Raw genomic sequence first — 771 nt, forward strand, 5'->3', positions numbered from 1 at the left:
AACAAAACCATGCTTTTAGAACCTGTGTAGAACCTCTAATGATGTGCAAAAGAAAATCAGATGTTGTAAGCTTGAGATGTGGGTTCTAGTGTCAATTCATTGGGTCCGGATCTTTGGCTAGGAGCACTGCTTCGATGGAATAATCTCCTCCTTCTATAGAATTAGAAGATTGGGGATAGGATTGGCAGGTTTCTTTACTTTGGAAGTCTTTTCCAGACTGAGAAATTATACTTCTAGGAAGTGTTAACCACTCAGAATATAAGTAGCATTGAACAAGTTTTGCTTTTCACAGCAAATTATAAGCAATATGTCCTCAAAGTTACAGTATGAAGTATAAACAGTTTAGAAGTTCAAAATGTCTAAGTAGCAGTTTAATATAGTTTAAACATTAAGCAAAATGTCAAGTATAGAAAATAATATTGATAATATCAGTGAGAAAGTGCAGATACATGTACATCTATCACTGGTTAACATTTCAAGTCTTTTTCTGAGTGTGCCTTTAGTTTTAAGTCTATTAAACTCCCTTGGTATTCTCATTTTCCGTGTTAACTACTTATTCTTAAATCCAAACCTTCACCCTTTCATGTTCAACCTTTTGCTGAAATCTTCCTTCTTTATTTCTACCCTCACTGATAACTGTTTTCTGCTTTTTCCAATGGGGAAACCCCTCTGTAAAAATCAATAGATGTTCCCAGCTACTCAGGAGGCTGAGGCAGGAGAATTGCCTGAACCCAGGAGGCGGAGGTTGCGGTGAGCCGAGATCGTGCCATT

The sequence above is a fragment of the Aotus nancymaae genome, unplaced genomic scaffold, assembly GCF_030222135.1.
Source record: "Aotus nancymaae isolate 86718 unplaced genomic scaffold, 86718_ANA_hifiasm-v0.15.2.pri h1tg000020l, whole genome shotgun sequence".
NCBI lineage: Eukaryota > Metazoa > Chordata > Mammalia > Primates > Aotidae > Aotus > Aotus nancymaae.